Source organism: Gopherus evgoodei, chromosome 1 (genome assembly GCF_007399415.2).
Source record: "Gopherus evgoodei ecotype Sinaloan lineage chromosome 1, rGopEvg1_v1.p, whole genome shotgun sequence".
NCBI lineage: Eukaryota > Metazoa > Chordata > Testudines > Testudinidae > Gopherus > Gopherus evgoodei.
The window spans coordinates 212,683,216-212,695,494 of NC_044322.1; the positions used below are offsets into that span (position 1 = coordinate 212,683,216).

Here is a 12,279-nt window from a genome sequence, read left to right on the forward strand (position 1 = left end):
TGCCCCCAGTAATCCCTTTGGAAGGCTGTTCCACAACTTCACTTCTCTAATGGTTAGAAACTTTCGTCTAATTACAAGCCTAAAAACTTACTGATGATCAGTTTATATCTCATTTGTTCTTGTACTAATATTGGCTCTTGAACACCAGGGAAGTAAAGAGGAGCTATTTATTCCTCTGCTATAACAGCTGCTCACTATAAAAAAATCTCCCCTGAGCCTTCATTCTGTTAGGCTTAAACAAGCCAAGGTCCTTAAGTCTCCTCTCGAAAGATAGGTTCTCCATTCTTCTAAGCATACTAGTAACTCTTCTATGCCCTTGTTCCAGTTTGAATTCATCATCCTTAAACAAGGGAGGCCAGAATTGCATCCAGCGTTCCAGATGAGGGCTCACCAGTGCCTTATATAAGGGTAATAACACTTCCTTATCTCTACTGCAAATACTTCACCTGACAGGATTCCATTAGCTTTTTTATAGCTCTACCATACTGGCAGCTCACAGTCATCCTGTGATCAACAAAAGAGACCCAGATCTTTCTTCTCCTGTCACTTCCAAATGGTACATCCCCAGCTTATAGCAAAAATTCTTATTGTTAGTCCTTAAGTACATGACCTTGAACTTGATACTATTAAATTTCAACCCATTTCTATTCCTCAAGGTGAGCCAAATCTTTTTGCATGTTATTCAGGTCCTCCTCTGTATTGGCAATCCATCCAAACATTGTGTCATCTGCAAATTTTAATCAGCACACTCCTACTCTGTGTCTCGAGGTCATTAAAAAAAAAAAAATCAATGAAGATTGGTCCCAAGACTGATCCTTGAGTAACTCCATTAGTAACCTCCTTTCAGCCTGAAGGTTCATCTTTCAGCATGGCCATTGTAGTCCCCATGTAACTAGCTCCTTACCTACCTTTTAACTCTAATACAGGTTGAGCCTCTCCAGTCCAGCCTCCTCAAGACCTGACTGTTGCCGAAACAGAGAATTTGGCAATCATGGGAGGTCAATGCAGAGTGCCAGCGGATCTCCATAGGAAGGGGGGGGGGGAGTGCAGCACCCCCAGGCTTTTCACCCAGCGTGTCCTCTGCCCCCAAGATGTGATCATTTCTACTTCCATATATTTGTTCTCATTAGCCACCCTGTCACTGCCCCCATGCTCCTCATTACCCTTATTAAAAATAGAGGCAAAGTAGTCATTTAGGTGTTGGACCATACCTAGATTACCTTTAATCTCCACCATGTCCTGAGTACTTAGCAGTCCCACTTCTTTCCTTGTTTACTTTTTTATTTATATGGCTAAAGAATCTCTTACTGGTGATTTTAATTTCCTCTGCAAGGTTCAGTGCTGTTTGGCTTTTGGCTGCTCTCATTTTTTTCCCCCTATACTTGCAGGCCTCCAACTGGTAGTTTTCCTGGCTGATCCATCCCTTCGTCTATTTCTTTTTAGCTTTCTGCTTTCTCTTAATCTGTTTGAGATGCTTGTTCATCTAGTTTGATCATCCTACATGATCATGCACTATTATTTCCACATTATCCCTCTCTGATTCAGTGTGCATAGTTCTCATTCACTGAGGCAGCAGAAAGACATTTAAACTTAATAAATCAGAAGCGAAGGGGACTGCTATAAATAATTTCTAGACCATTGTAAACATACACATATAAAGGAGTAGAGTTATACGTGTATGTGCCACCTTAATTTGGCAATTACTTACTTTTCAGTGTTTTAAGATATTTTTTCTCTCAAACATTTTTCTGCATGGAATTTCCAAAGATTTTATTTCTTTAAAACAAAACAAAAAACAAACAACTTTCATTCCTTGGTGAGTTTTTCAAGGCACTATCTGAAGACCATACAAATGTGTACCCAGTTGTGTAGCGAAGAGGCAAGGGAAATGTGTAAAAGTGTAGTAACCAGTATACAGTTAGGCAGAGACAGAGCTCCACTGACTACAAATGTTTATTACAGCACTTTTCTGCTTACTTTTTTCCCCCTCAACATACTGCAAAACTATGAGGTAGAGCTCTACTTCATTCACTGTGCAACTGTGCTACATTGTCCCCTATAAGGAGGATTCAGTCATGAATGTGCAGTGTGGTCCTCTCTCCTAGTTCATTGGGAAACAGTTCAGAGTATTAAATGCACTACAAATTTCAAGCCAGTTTCCTCTCCTCCCCCTCCAACACTGAAAGACATCTCTACCAAAATTTCTCCCATTGCCTTTAGTGCTCACTCCCTTAAATTTAAAAGTGTTTAGATTAATAAAATAATAAATAAATAATTATAATAAAAATCCCCTTGAGGCAGAGGAGAGTGCTGGAAAATTTCAACTCAAAGTGAAAGTTTCACAAAATTACAAGAAAAAGTAACTGCCATCTCCGATGAGTGGCTCTTCAACATATGTTGTCAATATATACTCCATTATTGGTGTGCATTGACTATGCCCTGACTATCCTAGTGCCTCCAACCAAAGGCATAAAGGGCAGGGCAATCCCATCTGGGTCTCTTTTTTTTTTTTTTTGCCAGTAAAGAATCCAGGTGTCAGACTACATAATAGGGGGGGTGGAAAGGCAGGTCATGGACTACATATAGACATCACATTTCAAAGAAATACATTTACTGTAAGGTATGTAACTGTTTCTAATTCTTTGAGTTCTTGTCCGCATACATTCTGCTACTGGCGATTCACTTACATTACAAGAAGTGGGCACAGCAAGTCTAACCAACGATTGTAGGACAGCCTTACCAAAATTAGCCTCATATCTTGTTACTTCCGCTATGGAGTAGTGCTGAGTAAGTGTGTGCTTTGAACCCTTGGTAGCTGCCATGCATGTTTCTAGTACTGAAACATTTCTCAAAGAAGCTGCTTGTGCTCTTATAGAATGAGCTATCACTTATTTGGAGGAGGGAGGGGAGTGTCTATGTTGGCTCATTCATAGCACAGGCTGATACAAGCAGAAAGACAATTAGAGAGTCTGTTGAATTGGCTTGACTTTTCACCCTGTTCCTATAATCTATGAACAATCTGGGAAACGCTCTAAGGCTGCATCTATACTACATACCACTGGTAGCAATCTGTAGTGTGTGTGTAGCTACACACCACAGTAAAATGCTTCTCCTAGTTGTCTCCCCCCTGCCAGAAGTGGGCAGACAGAGGAACACTACATTGCTCAAAACAGCAGTGTAAACAGGAGAGGAATGACTTGGATGAGTAGAGAGCCAGGTATGTACATACCCATACCCTTCAGGTGTGTGTCTACTCAGTTAAGCCACGTCTCACTGACTAGACCAGGGGTCGGCAACCTATGGCACGCATGCCAAAGACAGCACGCGAGCCGATTTTTAATGGTACGCTGCTGCCTGCCGGAGTCCCGACAGGCAACAGCGTGCTATTAAAAATCCTGCCCAGCCCACTCTTCTCTGCCCTCCGTTTCCACCCCCCCCTGCGGGGGCAGGGGGCAAGAGGCAGAAGCTTGGTCCTGCTGGCTCCCCTGCCTCTTCCCGCAGTGCGCTGGGTCCCTCCCTCCCTGCTGGCCGATCAGCTGATGGCCCTTGTGAGGGAGGGGGTCAGGAAGGAGCAGAGTCAGCATGCTTGCTGCTCCCAGTGGAGGCAGAGAAGAAGCGTGGGGGAGAGGGGGCCTTGGGTGTGTGTGTGTGTGTGTGTGTAACGGGGGCATAGCCCCTCCAGCCCCCTGCCCTAACCCCTCCCCACCCACACACACAGCCCTCTGCCCCGAGCACCACACCCCCCCAGACCCATGCCCTGAGCCCTGCACCCTCCATACACACCCACCCCCCACAACCCCAGCCCTGACTCTGGCACCCCCACGTGCCCCCAGCCCTCTGCCCTGACTCTTGCACTCCCCATACCCCCCCATCCTCACCCTGAGCACCAAACGGGAGCTCCTGTACACACACACACGCCACATTCCCACCTGCACCCCTCACACCAAATGGGAGCTGCCCAGGTAAGTGCCCCATTCCCTCATTCTAGCTTCTGGCCAGACCCTTCACCCCTAGCCCTGTGCTCAGTGCACTCCCACCCTCAGCTCAGTTCAGAGAGAGAAAGAGAATGGGCCAGAACCAGGGAGAAGGTAGGTACCCACTGTATGTGGGCAGGGCCGGGACCCAGACTGGCAGCAGGCTGAGTGGATCTAGCAGCTGGGATCCCGGCTGGCAGGAGCCGGTGGATGGAACCCCTGAGCGGCAGTGGGTGTGAAAAAGTGGAAAACTCCTGAATTGAAGGGTTAAAAACAAAATTGACAGATAAGGTCAGTCAGGGTGTTCAATGACAGTCCAGATTTCTTTAATGATAAAAGGTACATCTATATGACTGGTACTTGAGCTAGAGACTGAAATAACTGGTTTTGAGCAAAGATAGTCCATCATTTCCATTTGGCAAAGTAAACCTCATAGAGTTCTTTCTATTGTGGATGAAAATGTTGCGTGCCTCAGCTGAACAGGTTGTCTCAACTGATATTAGCCAGCCAATATACATGCTGTGAGATTCAAGAAGTGTGGACCTCAAAGGAGGACATGACAATCTAAGATATTACACTTGGCTGGAGAGGCAATTTTTGTTTTTTTTTTGAGGATGGATTCTTTAGGTCCAAGAATCATAACTATCTCAGCCACACTGGAACTACTATGAACATTAAAACCTAAACTTTCTGAGAACCATCATGATTAATAGCATTGGAGAATAAGCACACATCAGATCCAGACACCATGTGTATGGGGGTAGGAATCCCCAACTCCATCCTCCTCCAGACAGGGCTGGACAATTCTTAGGTCACTGTGACATGTGTTGCTTGGAGGGTCTTTTTCACACCCCTGTGCAATGTAAGTTAGATCAACTTAACCAATAGCGTAGACCTGCCCTCAGAAAGCAAAAGAAAAGGCAATACCTGAGGGAGGAGAGGCTGTATCTCTAAAGGCTGGGAGGAGGATTTTCTGTGTTCTGGAACTTTGTGAATAAAACTAGATCCCCCCCAAAAGGGCAGTTATTAGACTGGTGAAAGTCTGTTTTGAGCTTACTGAACCATCAAGAGAGAAAACTGAGGCAGGGTACCACAGAGCCACTTCTAGCCTCAAGGGGATGCACAGGAGGTAGCTGACCCTGTTACAAGGACATTGAAAAATTGGAGAGGGCAAAGAAAAGAGACACTAAAATGATTTTAGGGCTAGAGAAATGTTGTACAGTGAAAAAACTTAGAGGTCAGTCTGTTTAGCTTATCAAAAAGACAACTAAGACACACCTTGATTATGATGTATAAGTATCTTCACATGGACAAAATACTGGGTTCTAAGGGGCTATTTAATCTAGCAAAGAAAAGCAGAACAAGAAGCAATGGCTGGAAGCTGAAGACAAATTCAAATTAGAAATTATGTGCACATTTTTAAAAATGAAGATTATGAACAACTGAAACAGACACCATTCAAGGGAAATGGTGGATTCTCATCTCTTGTGGTCTTCAACTCAAGAGTGGATACCATTGTAGAAGATATTTTAGTCAAAACAAAAGTTGTTAATAGGTTTAATAAGGGGTAATTGGATGAAATTCTCTGGTGATATACAGGTCAGACTAGATGATCTACTGATCCCCTCGGACTTGAAAATTTCTGAATCCTGCAACTGACTCTTCTGTGCCCATAGTTTTATCAAAGTTTCCCCATCCATATGGAGGTTTTGTGAAACAGTTGGTTATGCAAGGATTAGAGACTATGAAAATCTCCTTATGGAAGGCAGACAGAACCAAATTATGCAGAAATTCTATGCATAAACTTCCCTTCTGTGCAAAGCAGGGTCTTATACAAATACTTAGGAATGCTTAAACATAGGTGTCGCGGTGGTCAGCATTAACGGCAGCAACAATTGTTCAATTACTTACTTTTATTACAGTGGATACTAACTTCTTTACTTATTTTAGGTCAGTATGAAAGGGAACAGGAGTAATGGATTAAGTCAATTGAATACACATTTTATAATGGTGAGCCATGCATTTCACTCACTACACTTGCAGTTAAGTCTGATCACAGAAAGATTAAAAATTTGACCCTCCATCTATTTCCATCAGATATTTTTGTGCAGGATAGCAAATACATTGGAAGAAAACAAAACAAATTTTGACAGATGCATCTCACAGTAACATATGTTTTTTCAGATATTACTTGATGACTATTCAGACAAAAAAGGAAATATGCCAACTCCCAAAGAATTCCTTTATCTGCCCTCTCCGTAGAACTTGCAGCTTGAACAGAGCATTAATATTAGGGCTGTCAAGTGATTAAAAAAGTAATCATGATTAATCACACTGGTAAACTATAAGAGAATACCATTTATTTAAATATTTTTGGATGTTTTCTACATTTTCAAATATATTGTATTCTGTGTTGTAATTGAAATCAAGGTGTACAGTGCTCACTTTATATTTGTTTTTGATTGCAACTATTTGCACTGCAAAAAAAAGTATTTTTCAATTCACCTAATACAAATACTGTAGTGCAATCTCTTTATCATGAAAGTTGAACTTACAAATGTAGAATTATGTACAAAAAACTGCATTCAAAAACAAAACAACGTAAAAACTTGAGAGCCTACAAGTCCACTCAGTCCTACTTCTTGTTCAGACAATCGCTCAGACAAACAAGTTCGTTTACATTTGCAGGGGATAATGCTGTCTGCTTCTTGTTTACAATGTCATCAGAAAGTGAGAATAGGCACTCTCATGGCACTGTTGTAGATGGCGTCACAAGATATTTATGTGCCAGATGCGCTAAAGATTCATATGTCTCTTCATGCTTCCACCACCATTCAAGGGGACACGCGTCCATGCTGATGACGGGGTCTGCTTGACAACAATCCAAAGCATGTTCATTTTTATCCTCTGAGTCAGATGCCACCAGTAGAAGGCTGGTTTTCCTTTTTGGTTATTCGGGTTTTTTTCATTTCTGCATTCGAGTATTGCTCTCAAGATTTCTGAAAGCATGCTCCACACTCCATCCCTCTCAGATTTTGGACAGCTCTTCAGATTCTTAAACCTTGGGTCGAGTGCCATAGCTATCTTTAGAAATCTCACACTGGTACCTTCTTTGCATTTTGTCAAATCTGCAGTGAAAGTGTTCTTAAAATGAATGACGTGCTGGGTCATCATCCAAGGCTGCTGTAACATGAAATATATGGCAGAATGGGGGTAAAAGAGCAGGGACATACAATTGTCTCCCAAGGAGATAAGTCAAATTTAATTAACATTTTTTTTTAAATGAGCATCATCAGCATGGAAGCATGTCCTCTGGAATGGTGGCCAAAGCATGAAGAGGCATATGAATGTTTACCACATCTGGTACATAAATACCTTGCAATGCCAGCTACAAAAGTGCCATGCAAATGCCTGTTTTCGCTTTCTGGTGACATTGTTAATAAGAAGAGGGCAGCATTATTTCCTGTAAATGTAAACAAATTTGTTTGTCTTAGCAACTGGATCAATGAGAAGCAAGACTGAGTGGACTTGTAGGCTCCAAAGTTTTACATTGTTTAGTTTTTGAGTGCAGATATGTAATAAAAAAAATCTACATTTGTAAATTGCACTTTCATGACAAAGAGACTGCACTACAGTACTTGTATGAGGTGAACTGAAAACTACTATTTCTTTTGTTTATCATTTTTACAGTGCAAATATTTGTAATAAAAAATATACACTTTGATTTCAATTACACCACCAAATACAATATATATGAAAATATAGAAAAACATGCAAAATATTAAATAAATTTCAATGGTATTCTATTGTTTAACCCTGCCATTAAAACTGTGATTAATTGCGATTAATTTTTTTTAATCACGATTAATTTGAGTTAATTGCGTGAGTTAACTGCGATTAATCGACAGCCCTAATTAATATTTAAAATGTTTCAAACATTGATTAGTTCAATAGAAGTGATTATCAAAGTTATCTGCATAACAGAGTATGTTAAAGCAAAGGTATTGTGATTATAGAATCATAGAAGATTAGGGTTGGAAGAGATTGCAGGAGGTAATCTAGTCCAACTACTTGCTCAAAGCAGGACCAATACCAACTAAATCATCCCACTGAGAATGGCTGAGCTTCATCCTCTTGTTATCCTTCACATCTCTTGCTAAGCTGCAACTTCAGTTGTGCCTTGGTCTTCCTGATTACATCCCTGCATGCTGGAGTAATATTTTTATTGCTCCTCCCTAGTCATCTGTCCAAGTTTCTACTTCCTGTAAGCTTCCATTTTGTGTTTAAGCGCACCAAAGATTTCTTTGTTGAACCAAGCTGGTTGCCTGCCATATTTGTTATTCTTTCTGCACATCGGGATGGTTTGTTCCTGTGCTCTCAATAAGGTTTCTTTAAAATACAGCCAGCTCTCCTGGACTCCTTTCCCCCTCATATTAGCCTCCCAGGGGATCTTGCCCATCAGTTCCCTGAGGGAGTCAAAGTCTGCTTTTCTGAGGTCCAGGGTCCGTAGTCTGCTGCTCTCCTTCCTTCCTGAACTCAACCCATCTCATGGTCACTGCTGCCTAGGTTGCCACCCATTTCTACTTCTACTAATTCTTCCCTGTTTGTGAGCAACAGGTCAAGAGAAGCATGGCCCCTAGTTGGTTTCTCCAACACGTGCACCAGGAAGTTGTCCCTAACACTCTCCAAAAACTTCCTGGATTGTCTGTGCACTGCTGTATTGCTCTCCCAGCAGATGTCAAGATGACTGAAGTCCCCCATGAGAACCAGGGCCTGTGATCTGGAAACATCTGTTAGTTGTCTGAAGAAAGCCTTGTCTACCTCATCCTCCTGGTCTGGTGGTCTATAGCAGACGCCCACCGCAACACCACCCTTGTTGCTCTCGCCTCTAAACTTAACCCAAAGACTCTCAAGAGGCTTTTCTCCAGTTTCATACTGGAGCTCTGAGCAATCATACTGCTCTCTTACATACAGTGCACTCCTCACCTTTTCTCCCCTGCCTGAACATCCTGAACAGTTTATACACATCCATGACAGTGCTCCAGTCATCTGAGTTATGCCACCAAGTCTCTGTTATTCCAAATCACATCATAGTTCCTTGACTGTGTCAGACTTCCAATTCTTCCTGCTTGTTTCCCAGGCTTCTTGCTTTTGTGTACAGGCACCCAAGATAACTAGCTGACTGCCCTACTTTCTCAGTAGGGATCAGGAGGCCTCCCCTGTTGCACCCTCCTCCTTGTGTTTCCCTCCCGGTATCCCACTTCTCTGCTTACCTCAGGGCTTAGGTCTCCATTCCCCAGTTAACCTAGTTTAAAGTTTATAGGTTTGAAGTTGTTGGATAACATGCAACATTGGGAACCATTTTGCATGTTTCCATAAATTTGGTCAAATTCAGAATAGGCATTTCAATTATGGAATTTTGGAATTAAAAGGGAAAGAAGGTGGAACTATTCTAGCCACAGATAAAGAGTTGCTCAAATTCCATTAGAGAGTACCAAGTCACAATGCTACTTTGAGACTTGTACAGCAACAGCACTAAAGATACTAGTTGGTTTAGCTAACTGTAGTGTATAGGATAAAGTAGTATTCCTTTATGTGAATGAGTTTGTGAACACTCATAGGGTTCATTGTTTTCTCTCTCTTAGAAGCCATGAGAAACCACTCACAGCAGCAGTATGCATTAAGCTAGGCTTTGTATGTTTTCATACAGTTAATAAATGATTTGGTACTCAACTGTGCCCACATACCATCTCCATATTATTTTTCTTGCATAACAAGCAAAAGATACTACACTAATCATACAAATTTTTAGTTGCTACAAATAAATGTTTTTAAATTTAGATATTTTTCCTATTCTTAATTTATCTAACAAACCTAAATTCTTAGACTTCATTTGCAGATATAATTTCTGTAAAAGTATTACAGCCAGATTTGCAATGAACTGCTGAATATTGCTTTTTGCTGATTTTTACATGCATACTGCATATTCAGGAACAAAGAAAAAATAAAAATTTGGGAAATATATTTGTCAAATCAGAAATCAAGATTCATCTCTGGGAATGACATAGCCGTATCTCTTCATAATGGAACAGCAGTGCAGAGACAGGTCACTTAGGATGACCCAGTAATTTTGTGATATAGCCGGTCAAAAGCCAGCTCCTTATTCAACCCCTATTTTGGAAGTGGCACGGAGGCATAACAAGTGGCAGCATATTGCTCACAAACAAGGGAAGTGGCATATCTCTCTCCTTCAGAGCACTAAGTCGCAGGGATGTCTCTCTTGGGGTGTTGTCATATACAGCTAGTCAAACCCCAGTTGCTTAATTGTATATTAAATAATCAGATAAGTATTTGGTAATTTAACTGTTCATCACATTCATTCACATTAACCTGGTGAACATTCTAAAATTGTAGTTGATATATTTTAAAATAGTTACAGTCTTTGAATAAGGAACCACAAGTAAAGACCTAGCCCCATGATTAAGGAACCAACTTCAGTTTCACCTAGTATGGATGCAGCTACAGCAGTATAAAGGTATTTATAGTTTTACAGCTTATTCCAACAGAAAAAGCAGAATAAGCTATACTGATAACAACAACATCTGTCCCTTATGAGTACATCCATACAGGGGCTGTACCTCTGTAACTATTTTGATTAAAACCTCCACACCAGGGATAGTCAGTTATTTTTTGTCAAGGTCCAAATTTCTTTGTCAAAGTATAGTCAAAGTCCAGACTCCAGGGGAACCAATAATGCTAATAATAAGTAAATAAAAAGATTTCAGGGTCAGTTGAAAAGCTTCTGGAAGTCCGGATTTGGCCCATGGCCCATCTACTGACTACCCAACACCCATAGCCAAAACAGTTATAACCTGTACACACAACTACTGTTCTCCTGGGTCTGCCCCGACAGGGAATCCCAGTTCAGGATTAAGGCCTGTGAACTCACCAAGCGAAGGAGCCTCTGAACGGAGCTGACCCGGCCTGGGGCTACAGCGGGCGCCCTCCCCTCGGGGCGGGTTTACCCGGCAGCACTGACAGACAAAGACGGGTCCGCTCCGGGGGTCCCCGCGGGGGCCGGTGCCCCGGGCAAAGCCGGATACTTCCCGCTCCTGGCCTCTCCAGGGCGCCCCTCGGGTCCCCCCCATCGGCACCAGCCCCCGGCAAGGAGCTGGCACCTACCCGCGAGCCCTCGGCCCCCGGCCCGCAGAGCCCCGCTCCGTTAACGGCTGCGGGATGGGACGAGACTGCCCCGACCCCTGCCCAGCAGCCCCCGCCGCTGCGTCCCCCCTACCCCCCAGAGCGGCACTCACCGGCGGGCAGGGCAGACTCAGCAGCCCCACCGCGGGGACCATCCTCCGGACGGGCGCCCCGCGTCCCCCACAGGCTCCACTCCGATCCCCTCAGCACCCCTCACTCGCACCCGAACCTGCTGGACGCGCACGCGGCCCCCAGCAGCCAATCAACTGCCACGCGCTGGTCTGCCTGCACCAATCGTTGAGCCAGCCACGGGGAAAGACCTGCGCCGTGCCCATCGCTGCCCTGAACTGACCAATCAGACACAGAAGAGGCTGCAGAAGTGTAAAAGCGAACAATTTCGGTTGCACAAAACAGGAACTGCTGGTGATTGGCAACCCGCGGAGCAAGTGAGCAGCAGGAATAGGAAACAGAGGGCGGGAATATTCCTTAAAGGAGACGCTGGGAAGTGCGCGCGGAGAGGCTGGCAGGGAGTCGCTACAGGGGTTTGGGTCCTTGTCGAGTCGGGCGGCGGTTGCGGCCCTAGCAGAGCCCAACGCTCCTGGGAATGTCCGATCCTTGGGGCGGCCCGGCTGCCCCTCCACTGCCAGGCTCCGCCCCAATACTCCGATCCCCGCCTCCCGGGGAGGGCAGAGCAGAGCCTGGTCCCGCCGCTGCGTGTAGGGCGTGAGGGCGGGGCTCCCTGACCCAGCGCTGATTGGCTGTTCATCCCGGGGAGGCGGGCAGCTGGGGCAGGCAGCCAATGGGAGGGTTCCCCCATGCTAAGGTTCAGAGTCCCTAGAGCTCTTGTTGTCAACCAGGGGTGGGGGTCTTCCAGGGGCTATATCCCCTTATCGAGAGATTTGCTGTGTTTTACAACAGGCTTCATAAAAAGCACTAGTGAAATTAGGATGAACTAAAATTTCATGCAGTGATTTGTTTATATACTGTACCCTGAAGTGTAAGTACAATGATTCTATTCCAACTGATTTATAATTATATGGTGAAATGAGCCATTTTTCAGTAACAGCGCACTGTGAAACTTTTGTATTTTGAGGTCTGATGTTGT

General features: G+C 43.7%; 1 protein-coding gene across 4 annotated transcripts in view; it reads right to left on the reverse strand.

Moving 5' to 3' along the window:
* USF3 (upstream transcription factor family member 3) overlaps positions 1–11,391 on the reverse strand; it is an 84,372-nt gene extending 72,981 nt beyond the window's left edge. For all 4 annotated transcript variants that reach the window (XM_030534679.1, XM_030534659.1, XM_030534669.1 and 1 more), the window contains exon 1: positions 11,288–11,391. The gene's annotated coding sequence lies outside the window, so the exon portion shown is untranslated. The remainder of the gene's footprint in view (positions 1–11,287) is intronic.
* Positions 11,392–12,279: the final 888 nt, after the last annotated feature.